Here is an 11,943-nt window from a genome sequence, read left to right on the forward strand (position 1 = left end):
TAAATTATATTCGTTTGAAAGTGGCGTGCAAATTTTTTTATTTTGATTAAAATAATATTATATTATTAGTTCCACTACACATTCTAATATTTTTATCTACTGAATTTAACTAAGTTGAACAAACACAAAAAAACCACTCACACAACATGTGCATAAATCACACATTTTTTTTCTTTTTTGCATTTATTTTTTTTATGTATTTCATTCTCATCGTCATTCTTTTGTTACTGTTGTGTTTTTTGTTATTTCTTCTCCTCCTCCTCTTTTTGGTTATTGTAGTATTTTTTATTTTTTTCTTTGTTCGGTTTTTTTTCTCTTTTTCTTGTTTTTTATTTTTTAAAAGAATAAAACAAGAAGAATTATGAGTAAGTAAAATAAAAAAAATGATGTTGAAAAAGAAGAGGAGGATAGAAAATTTTGAATTTTGTAGTATTTATTTAGAAAAGTAGCACCGAAATTTTTTAACAGTAGCATATGAAGTTTTAGATCCTTATTATGAGGATGAAATAAGAAGATTAAATAAGAAGAGGAAGAGTTTTAAATTGTACATAATTTATTAGAAATAGCATCAAAATTTTTGTTTATGACACAGAAATTTTTTTTAATTTTGACACTAAAATTTCTTAACAATGACATAAGTCCTTGTTAAGAGAGTGAAACAAGAAGAAAAAGAAGAAGAATATGATTATTGAAGGAGAAGAACAAAAAGGAAAGTTTTGAATTTTGTATAATTTATTAAAAATTAACACTGAAATTTTTTAATTGTGGCACAAAAAATTCTTAATTTTGAAACCAAAATTTTTTAACCGTGATATAAAAAAATTTTTTAGCCAATTTTTCTTATCATAGTTAATTGAGTAGTATTAAACTCATATATATAAGGTCTAACTATCTCTATATCATTTGTAATAAATTATTGTATTTTTTTTCTAAAACATATTTGAATGTATTTTGTTATTTGAGTGAGTTAAGATTTTGAATTTGTGATTTTTTTAAAGATTTTTTGTGTGATTTAACAAAAAATTTAATGTCATTTTCAATGGATAATGTTAGGTAAACAAAAAAAAAACAGCCAAAATTTGCCTTATTTAGCATTAATTAATTATCGCAACAATTAATGAATGCTAAATAAGGCAAGTTATGACTGTTTTTGGCTGATTTTCTTTGGTTACCAAACATTTTCGTTTTCAACAAACTTCTTGTGTCATTAACCGAAAATTTATGTGTCACTTTTATTTTTATTAAACTAATTGTTTGATATTGAACAAAAATAAAGAAAAAAAAGATGATGATAATAGTGATGATGATGATGATAATAAAAAAAGAGGAGGAGAAGAATGAAGAAGGAGAAGAAAAAGAAATCAAATGAGAGAAGTAGGAGGAAGGGATGAGAATCATGATAATAAAAGTGGAGGAAGAGAAGAAAGAGGAGGAAGAACGAAAATAATAATGCAAAGGCGTTATATAAATTTGACTTGGTTGTACTTGATTAAAAAAAATTAGTTGTCTAATATTTGTGTATTATTATTATTATTTTAATTTTATGGACCAAGCTACTGATTTTTAAAAAATAATTCTTAAAAAAAAAACAACTTTGAAAAGTTAAGAGCCTCTAAGTCTTTGGGTTTTGATGTACAAGCTATCACTGTTTTTGATAGAAACACTATTTAAGGAAGCAAAAAAGAGTACATACATGACTTTAATTAGAGTTGGATGGACATTGAACATTTCTATATCCCCTGTTTTACACCATGTCGCTCTCTTTTTGACGGTGGGGCAAGAAGCTAAGGTAACTAACTATATACGATGAAGATAAAATAAACATGGGTAAGTTATGTGCCAAAAAAGAGTAGTAGTAGTAGGGGGATGGTGAAAGTGAGTACCAAACTTTTCAAGACTCATAAAAGATTATGGCAAACGCGGGCTACTAAGTCGGCTAACAACAGAAACAATAGAAGAAAGCGAAAACGAACATGATCGAAATTAATACAACTTGTTAGTTCGTTCTAGATTGTGACTGAGAGGCCATGACCATGAGTAGTGTGAACTGCCAACTCTCACAATGAGGGGGAACGTAACGAATCAATATCAATATCTATACAAAGCAAACCCCTTTTGAAATCACGTAGATGTGTATTGTTTTTGCTTCATCTACATTAATGCCGCTTTAGTAGGTTACGCATTTTCCCTTTATTTTCCTTTTTCTGGAATATTATTATTATTATGTGACTAAGCAACGATAATCTACCTATTTATTTCAGAATGTGATTGATTTGAACAGCAATACTATTCTATGCATCATCAATTATTTAACTAGCTAGCTCCATGATCAACACTTAATTGACTTGCTAGTTGATTTTGATTTATGATTCATCAGAAAAGAGGTGTATTTAATCCGAAACCATGCCCATCGCCTTTGTTGCAGTTATTAGTTCAGGATATAAATGAGAATCATATTCTATTTTATCTGAAATTTGTTTAATTGACTGATTCATCATTAGGGGTAGATAAAAATCCTTTCAAGCGTAAATAATTTTGTTTTACATAGCTTAAATTCTTATTTTATATTTGGTAAGTAAATCGGATTATCATGTATTTGTGTTTTTAATTTGAAAAATTAAAAGTGCTTTTGAAATTAAAATTCATATGAAGTTACTTTTTCAAATTGGGTTGTATTTTTAAAATTTAAAAATCTAATGTAATCTTATATTTATGAATATTTATATTTGCTCATACTCTTTATTATATTTATGTACATCAAAATCATTTTAAATGTTAAAAACAATTATATTAAACACAATTTTATCATTTTTTTATGAATAACGGGGTTTAACTAACGTTTTAAAAAAAAGTCAATTTTATCATTCATGCTTATTAAAAGTTACTTTTATTTTAATTTATTAAACATAATTTTTTTACGAATTTTATAAAGTTATATTTTAAAAATTAATTTTAATCAGGCTTATGAAAATTCAAAGTTTTAATGTACAAGACTATAGTACCTAACTACATATTAAATTGTTGTAAATTTCCTAGTATTTCGATCTCTTAATTATTGTTTGACCAATAATAGAACTTAGGAACTAATTAAGAAAATATTTATCTTTTTACTCTGCAAGTATTGAAGTTTGTTTTAATCATACAACTTTTATCTAATAATTAATGCAAATAATTTTATTATTTAAAAGTGTTAATAACTTCTAGAAAAACAAAAGAAAAAAATACTGAAAATACCTCATGTGATTTTTCTAGACAACTTTTAATTATGTGTCTGGATGAAGTTAAGTCTTAGAGTGGTTCCTGAAGTTATATTTGTACTTCATAGTACAGTAGTCTCTAAATTTAATAGTTATCCATATTTGTCCTTGAAATTGCACTCCAAGACTCAGTTTCATTTTTCCGGCACATTTTCTTCAGCTGGCGTTACCGAAAAGCTGATCTGGACAATAGGGTGACACGCTGGCGACGCTAACGGCTAGCTGACATGGATGAGTAAATTTTGTTGAGTCAATTTGGTCTCTAATTTGAAGTTAAAAACCCTAATTTTCAAATTTGAAGATCAATCTCCAGTGCCCCTTCTCTTCTCTTACAGTCTCTTCGCTTGGATTCTCTTCAGCATCTTCATAGCCAGACGACAATGGCTAGCGCGAGCAATGCAGTTGGGAGCTCGAACAACCCACGATCATTTGGAAGCACTATGAAGAGAATGAACAGAAACAAGGATTCACGTTTGCCAGAATGGTATGGGTGCGGGTCGAGATCAGTGCTGCGATGGTCAGCGACAGATTCTAATCCAAAGAGACCGTTCGTGGGTTGCCCAAACTACAATATAAGTGGTTGTTGTTGTTGTTTGCTGAAATTCTAGATATAAACTTGGTTGATTCACTTTTTTGGGTGCAGAATATAGGTAAGAGGTGGTGTAGGTTGTTTCTGTGGGTAGATAAAATTCTGGAAGAAGATGTGATAACATGTGATGGCAGAACAAGCCCTTCAATTGACAATAAAGAGTGGAAGATGAAGATTGTTTGGAAACTTGAAAGATTAGAGTATGAAGTTAGGGTTCTAAAAGTAGGTGGAATTTTGGTGTCTGTATTTATGCTGCTGATTACAGTAGCTATTTTTCTCTTAAAGTTAGATAGGCAATTTGGCCAATTGTATCTGGCAAAAAACAAATGGCATGCATATGTTGTTCCTGTAGTTGTACCTGTCAGTTTATTTGAAAGAAATGTAAATTAAAGTGTTTGACACTACTGTACTTGCATATTTTAGAAATTGGAGAAACAATATGAAGTACTAATATATTCATCCAAAATATAATTCTTGTCAATAAAATAGAAATGGACAGTGTTTGGAATGCATCTTAATTGCATATAAGAGGACAAAATAAAAATAAAAATTTGACACAGATCAATTCAAGAAAGTCATAATTCATGTTTCATAATGTAGAAAATACATCCAAAATAAGGTATGATAAAGCTAGAACAATAGTCACCAAGTATATCAGAGTTGTCAAAATATAAGTCTCATAAGTTTTCAATACTAAAATCTCCAACACTGGGATCCTAATTAAGAAAGCATACAAAGTAAATTACTTCACCAAAATAGACAAACAAAGACACCATCTGTCCCTAAAAATAATAATCTAAGTCATTAATTCTTGGTTCTAGGTGGCTTAAATCTAGGATTAGGCACAAATCTCATTATGTTTGCTGGTTGAGTGCTTGCTGGTAGAGTGCTTGCAGATGGAGTGCTTGCAGGTGGGGTGCTGGTTGGTTGGGTGGTAGTAGCTGGTACTTGTTGATGGAGTGTTCTTTTTGGGTGTGGACAACTTTCTCTTAGGAGGTAATTTGGTTAGTCGAACAGAAGGGAGTTGCACCTATGTATGAAACATAAAACATTTGAAGCGAACCTATTGAGAGTCATCAGTTTCTGACAAAACAGGCTAACTAAGATCAAGCTGAATCTCGACCTGAGCCTATGGTACAAGTGGGGCATCACCACCATTTACAGTGGCAGTTGGAGCAGAATTGTTGACCTCACCTCCATTAGCATCAGTATCAGCAGCCGCTGCAGTAGCTACAGCAGCTGATTTCTTCGTCAACAGCACTCTTACGACAATTTCTTTTGGTGTGACCTGTTTCACCACAATAATGACAATGTCCTTTTTTATAAATTCTTTTCATGGAGATCTTCTGCTTCTTGCCTCTACTTGGCTCCTCATCAACATCCTTTCTTCTTTTCTTCTTAATTGGCCTTGGCTTCTTCTTGAACTTTGGTACTTGAGGTCTGTTATGTGGTGATTTCTCCCACAATGCCTGACCAGAAAGTGGATTTATATGAAAGGCATAAGTTTTGTTGTATGCTTCCATGGTCAACCAATAATGACAGAATTCATCTGGCTTTTTACCATCCTTGGCCAATGCGGCACATGCATACACACATGGCATCCCTACACAGAAATTTACAGCCATACATAAACAAAATTCCAATTGCAAATCATGAATAAAACAATAAAAAAATATGCATAAAAGACCATACCACTTAGTTTCCAAAAACTACATGTGCATGATCTCTTGCCCAAGTCCACAGCCATATTGGTCGGCCACCCATGAACTTCAAATTTTTCATAATCTGCATCACCAGACCACATGGGAATCCAATTTTTTTATTCTTTTCTTATCTTTTCTAACCTGCTTCGCTGTATTGGAGGTAGGATCCCAATGTTGTTCCTCAATTTCACCTTGTTTCTGGCTATAGATCTTATAGCATACATCCTGACCTCCTCCAACAGTGTGATAATAGGCTTGGCTCTAGGTTCTTTGATCTGTGAGTTGAAAATTTCACAGGCATTATTGCAGATGTTGTCCATTTTAGGTGTATTACTAAAGAATGCCTTGCTCCATGAGTCCTTTGGCCATTTGTAGAGATAAGTCCATGCATCCTTATTTAGCTTTTCCAATTTTTTCATCTCTTCAATGAACCCTTCTTGAGTCGTAGACCTTGCACACTCCCAAAGCAAACCTCTAAGCTGATTATCCTTCTACTGTTTGTTGAAGTTACTCCATAAATGCCAAACACAGAATCTGTGATGAACATTTGGAAACACATCCTGAGCTGCATGGATAAGTCCCTGCATAACCAAAAAGTCAGAACAAAAGTTTATAATCGAGCCTCAAAAAGGTCCATCATGTTGTATTAATGAACTCAGAATGGTCCCTAAAGTTGTGTAAGTGACATCACATTGGCCCCTCAACAGAGTAAACAGATACTACCCGTATATAGCAACCATCAACTATGCAGCATCTAGTTTATACAACAACAACTTAATTGTTCTAAATAGCAGTAAACAGATAGATTCACTACTCGGCACCCATATATAACAATAAACAACAATAATTAATATATCTAACAATAAACAACAGTAAAGAGATTTACTATTTAGCAGTTATATCTCATAATCTTCGATTACTACCATTAATTAAGATATCTATCAATAAATAACAACAATACCTTTTGCATGTCTGAAATAAAACACCAACTATGTTGTTTGTAATCACCCAAGTCTTGATGCAGCAATTCCATAAACCATCGCCAATTCTCTGTGTTTTTTATGGACACAATTGCATAAGCAATCACATAAATGTGATTGTTTGCGTCTTGACCAATGACAGAGAGGATTTGACCACTATGTTGTATTTTTAGAAATGCTCCATCCAAGCCTATAAGTGGTCTGCAGCTAGCCTTGAACCCTCTTTTATACCCATCAAGGTAAATGTACATCCTATCAAAAGTTGGATCTTCATCAGGATTGGAATGATGTCTAACACCAATACTAACAGTGGAGTCAGGATTACTTTTCAGCAATGTCAACCCATAATCTCTAACCATACCATACTATACAGTAGCATCTCTGTACACTACGGCCCTAATATCCCCTAGAGTCACACTTGCTCTTAAAGTATTGTGCAGCTTCAGAATGTTTAAGATTGGGATATTTTCTTAATTTTCTAACCAGTTTGCAATCTAGCCACTTATTGTTAGCTAGCCTGTTCTTAGTCTCTCTAAGACAAGTGTGATCGTCCATAAAGGTCTTGATCTGCCAGCAATTATCCTCACTGTCCCAGGAAGCATATACAAGCACTACTAGAAATAGAGCTTTTTCGGACGAAAATTTCAAACGAAATTTATTCCGTCCGAATGACTTTTTATTTCGGACGAATTTGAGACAAATGTTGAACAACTTTTAGTGGAGACATTGGAATAATATATTCTGTTCTAAATTTGTCTAAATTTTGTCCCAAATTTTGGCGCCAAATTTTTTTTGGATGGCGCCAAAATTTTCATACAGATTAGCAACATATTTCGGACAAAAACTATAATTTGTCTGTATTCCATCTGAATATGCGCAATAATTTCAGACGGATTTGGGACGTATTTTAAAAAATGTTAATTCTATCCCAAATTTGTCTATAATTAGTCTTAAATACTTTTACTATAGCTTACCCTTCAAAGTAGCTAAACTTTTTTCCAGCAAAATTGGGATGAAAATAACATCATTTGTAAATTTTGTTTGAAAGTGCATCAATTTTCGAACGAATTTCAAATGTTTATTGAAAATCTTTAACATTTAGTATAAAAATATTGTTTATATTTTAAATTAGTCTATTATTTTTTAATTTATTCTTTTAATTATTTACGTTATGATAATTCAAAATTTAAGACAAAGTGTATCTAAAAGAATCACATATATAAAAACTTAAAAATAAATTATATCCAATCTTTTAAAAAAATAATACAAATAATAAATAAGAATAAAAAAATCACATAAAAAAATCATATACTTTTTTCATATAAGATTAAGATATATTAAAAATTAAAAAAAAAATACAAATGAATACATCAAAGGCTTTTTGGCACCCAGCCCTTCATCTTCATCACTACTATGAAAACCCTCGCACCCAGCCCTCTCTCCGAGCCCTTCTTGTTCATCACTGTTGAGATCCTTTAATTTATTACTGCTGAGAACTCTTGCACCCAACCCTCTCTCCGATCCCTATCTTGCAGCCCTCCGTCGCACCCTCTCTTTTGCACCCTCTCTGTTGCAACCCTCGCACCCTAATCACAAGCCTCCTCCTCAAATTCGCAATCTCGCACCCTCTCTCGTAACCCTCCATCGGCGCTGCTCCGTCGTCACTGCTCCGTCGGCACACCCTGCATCGGCGTGCCCTTTTTCAATCGGCGCTGTCTGTCGTAAACCCTAAACACCAAAGACATTGTTGCTTATCCCTCAATCGGCGCTCCACCGTCACTTCCTATCCCTCAATCGGCGCTCAACCCTCACCATGAATAGTAAAAGGTAACTATTTATTCCCTATGTTTCTCTGTTCTTATGATAAAGGCCTTTATTTTGGTTCCTTGGCAGTGAATCCATAGTTATAAGAACCGGACTGGACCGGCCGAGTCGACCAAAAAATCAGTGAATCGGTCAGGTAGCTGGTCCGGTTGAATGTCTGACCAAAGAAGAAAAAGAACCGGTGATAACCGGTTTGGGCCGGACGGTTTTGATAAAACCAGTCAACCAGCAGTTTTAAATAATCGGCCGGTTTATAATCTTTTAAAAAAATAATACAAATAATAAATAAGAATAAAAAAATCACGTAAAATAAAAAAAAATCATATACTTTTTTCATATAAGATTAAGATATATTAAAAATTAAAAAAAAATACAAATGAATACATCAAAAGCTTTTCGACACCCAGCCCTTCATCTTCATCACTGCTATGAAAACCCTCACACCCAGTCCTCTCTCTGAGCCCTTCATCTTCATCACTGTTAAGAACCGGACCGGACCAGTTAATTCGACTGAAAAATTAGTGAACCGGTCAGGTAGCCAGTCCGGTTGAAGTGTCTGACCGAAGAAGGAAAAGAACCGGTGATAACTGGTTTGGATTTGACGGTTTTGATAAAATCGGTCAACTGGCAGTTTTAAATAACTGACCGGTTCGTTTTGCTGATTTATATATATAAAAAAAAAACCTAAATCCCTGATCTCTCAAGCCTCACCGTCTTCATCTCTCAATCTCACTCTCAACGAATGTTGTTAGAACCGGACTGACTCGGCTGGTTGGACCAGAAAACTAGTGAACCGGTCCAGGTAGAAAAAGATACCAAACATGGAAAAAACCGATGTGAACCGGTTTGACCCGGTTGGTTCTTAGAAAACCGCTGAACCGGCAAGTTTAAAAAACCGGATCGGTCCGATTTTTATTTTTTTTAAACCCCTCCCATGAAAACGACGCCGTTCCCCCACTCTTCTTTTTGGAAAAATTAAAACCCTAAACGGAGCCCCATTCCCCTTCACTCTCTCTGACTCAATCTAACAACTCACAAGTCACAGAGGCAAAGCTCTCAGCATCTCATTCTCTCAGTCAGTTTGTCACCGCCACCGCACGTCGCCGGTTTCTTTGCATCGTCTTGTCGTCTTCTGTACATCTCCTTCACTGCGCCGTCGCCTATGTCCGTGGTTCGCCTTCATCGCGTTGGCGCATCACCTTACTCTGTCAATCTCACAGTCCCAAAAGAACCACCAGCCACCGCCACCGCCCGGTTGCTGCCACGATCATCGGCTACTCTGCTTTGTCTCCGTCACTGCGTCGTCGCCTCCGGAAGTCCTGTGCGTGTGTCGTGAATTGTCGTCGACGCCGTTCTCTCTTCTCGTCGTTGGCTCGTCTGCATCTGCCGGTTCCTGCACCTTCGGCCTCCGTTCGCGTCGCATTGTCCCTGCGGCCTCACTTCGTCCACCATGCTATGAAATATGAACCCTTGACTTCCCTTATTTTCCAGGTCAGTTTTCCCCTTTTTTATTCTATTGGGGCTTGAGGCATACTTCTGATTGCTGGAGAATAAATGATTTTAGGGCTTGATGGACCTGTTGTGCAGCTATCAAAAGATCCGACGATGAGCTTCCAATTTTCAGCACATGGTTAGTGAAGGTTCTCTTGCTGGATCTGGGTACTCCTTGCCTTATCTACTGTTGTAGGATTGGTCTTGTATGTTGTGCATCATAACCAAAATGAAGAAGAGGACAAATATCTTTCTGAAAAAATATTATTATGCATATTCTCTGTTTGATAATTTGTTTGTTATGTTTTGTTGATGAGTTTTTTAAATTTTTAGAGTTTGATTATGACTAGGTTTGTGGTTGGTGCTTACTTTCATTGTTAACTTGGTGGGTATTGTGTTATTGTTTCTTCATTTTGCATTCTAACTTCTGATAATTGAATTCATGATATTTTGGTTCCCTGGGTGAATCTGTTCCTGAGTTGCAGATGTGAAATGAAAGTTTAAATTTTGGCATATTAAATTTAGGAATATGTTAGGATCCAATATTTTTACCGAAAAAAAAAAAAACTCAGAGAATTGGCTTCTTGTGAATCTGTTCCTGTGTTGCAGATTGTGTATTATCAAGTTTAGTTGTGCTTGCTACCTATGCTGTTGTGTATTATCAAGGTATTCGTTTATCTAATCTAATATAATTGATTCAATATAATTGAGTTTGTTGAGTGCTATCAATGTTGTCATTTACTTTGTTGCTGTTAAGTGGTACGTTTACAAAGAGAAAAGGTTTGCTGAGGTTGGTATCGAATTGGAAGAACAAGCAAACTTTGGTAACTTCCATTAATTAATTAATAGGAATTAATATATATCACAACGTAACTTTCTCTCTAAATTCAATTGTCTTCTTTTTTCTTTTTCTCTTTTTTTCCCCCCAATAACCGCCGGTGCTTGTATTATTATGCTAAAATCAAGAATATCTTCAAGTTAAATTTAAGTGCCAGTGTTATTGTTTGCCATGTATGTAAGCTTGTAACCATAGTTTCTATGTGTATATATAAAGCATGTGGGATAGAGAAAATAGAAAGAAAGAAGAGGTTAGCTTTTATTGGGTTTCTTTCCTGCTGGTATTGTAGTTTGGGATAATATTTGATTTCCCTGATGTGGGCATTGAAGTTTAACATTTGATTTGTGACTGTGTTTTGAGTTTAGAGTCAGTTAACCTTCTCTAATTTGGTTGCATTTATTTTGTTTTGTGTCATGTGACAGAGCCTTGAGCAAATTGGTAACAGAGCAGAACGCCTTAGGATTAAATCAAATATTTGGTAACAGAGCAGAACGCCTTAGGATTAAATCAGATATATATTTATATTCAAGTCCTGATATTGAGGTGAAAATCTGGATTTCTTAGTTTTGCTGCTAGCATTCTTCTTGCTATATTATTTTCTGTTTTATACATGGATTTTTATTGAAGTTATTGTCCGGGTCCTATTAAGCGATTATTTCATGTAATAAAACTCTTGATCCTATCAACACTGTTAGTAGTTTTTCTTCAACTCTATTAACACTTTTCTTTTTCTATCATTTGCCAATGTCTTTGAATTTAATATTTTGTTTTGATTTATGTATTCTTCAGTGGTCAGAGCAAAAGGTTAAGTTGAATGATGTTGAGCACAAGTTAAAAGATCAAGGACGTCAACTAAAGGTTCAACAGAAAAGAGTTGGTTCTACTAAAAAGACAATTCATCTTTGTATAAAAAGTTGAATCTCTCACTTCCTTCAACCTTGTCTGATCCTGCAGAAGATGAGCTTGGGACAGGCTCTAGTGATGATAAGGATGATAACATAAGTGATTGATGTCAGGAGTATATGTTTTTTCTGATTTAGATTAAGAAATTTTTGGGTGAATTAGTTAGTACATTTTATTTTATTCATGATATTTGACCTTTTTAAAGGCTTTCTTTGTTTTAGTTTAAGTATTTTTTCTTATTTTAGTTTGATTATATTTATGGACAAAAGTATTTTAATAATAAATACTTTTTTAACTCTTTTATGGTAATTACTTTTTTCATGATTTTATTGTGTTTATAATTTCGAGATGATGTAAT

At 33.8% G+C, this 11,943-nt stretch overlaps 1 long non-coding RNA gene across 1 annotated transcript; it reads left to right on the plus strand.

Moving 5' to 3' along the window:
* On the plus strand, positions 11,159-11,635 carry LOC110266416. Its single transcript, XR_002353792.1, has 2 exons — positions 11,159-11,225; positions 11,472-11,635. It is a non-coding gene; the product is annotated as an uncharacterized LOC110266416 (long non-coding RNA).

The sequence above is a fragment of the Arachis ipaensis genome, chromosome B09 (assembly GCF_000816755.2).
Source record: "Arachis ipaensis cultivar K30076 chromosome B09, Araip1.1, whole genome shotgun sequence".
Classification (NCBI taxonomy): Eukaryota; Viridiplantae; Streptophyta; class Magnoliopsida; order Fabales; family Fabaceae; genus Arachis; species Arachis ipaensis.